This window comes from Tupaia chinensis, unplaced genomic scaffold (assembly GCF_000334495.1).
Source record: "Tupaia chinensis unplaced genomic scaffold, TupChi_1.0 Scaffold144010_1, whole genome shotgun sequence".
NCBI classification, from domain to species: domain Eukaryota; kingdom Metazoa; phylum Chordata; class Mammalia; order Scandentia; family Tupaiidae; genus Tupaia; species Tupaia belangeri.
Window position 1 is genome coordinate 1,693,598 of NW_006203862.1, and position 584 is coordinate 1,694,181.

Below are 584 nucleotides of genomic sequence, written 5' to 3' on the forward strand. Positions count from 1 at the left end.
TATACATAAGATAATAGTAAATGGCTTTCTGTTTTTGAAACCTTCACCAAAACAAAAACTGTATATAAGCTTATATGTTTGAGATCCTGTCATGCTGAGCAACCTCAGAATAAGTAATAAGTTCCTCCAAATTAAATTGAAAGTTTTCCCGAAGCCACAACCTTTCAAATGAATGATTTTTGTAATTGGGCGATCTAAATTGAATAACTTAAAAGCAATCATCAGAATTTTTTATCTATCTGTAGTCATATAAATTCAATAGTTTATTTGCAGAATTCCTGAAAAGAGAAATTCTACAATTACTAGCAAGCTCCCCTCCCACATGACAAAAATGGACAAATCCCAGTATTTAGCTAAGAAAGACTGTAAGTGAGCATTTTAATCCTCTAGTAAAACTTCCTTTATAAAAAGTTGAAATCCTTATGCTCTATTGACTGAAAGGTCATTATTCATGAAATGTCTAAGATTTGGCTCATGGAAACTTAATCAGACGGTTAAAGATGTTAGCAGTTTAGGACTTGCTGGCATAAATGAGTGAACAAATTTGTGATCTAAACTATTGTGCATGTTTCTCTTCTTAACTC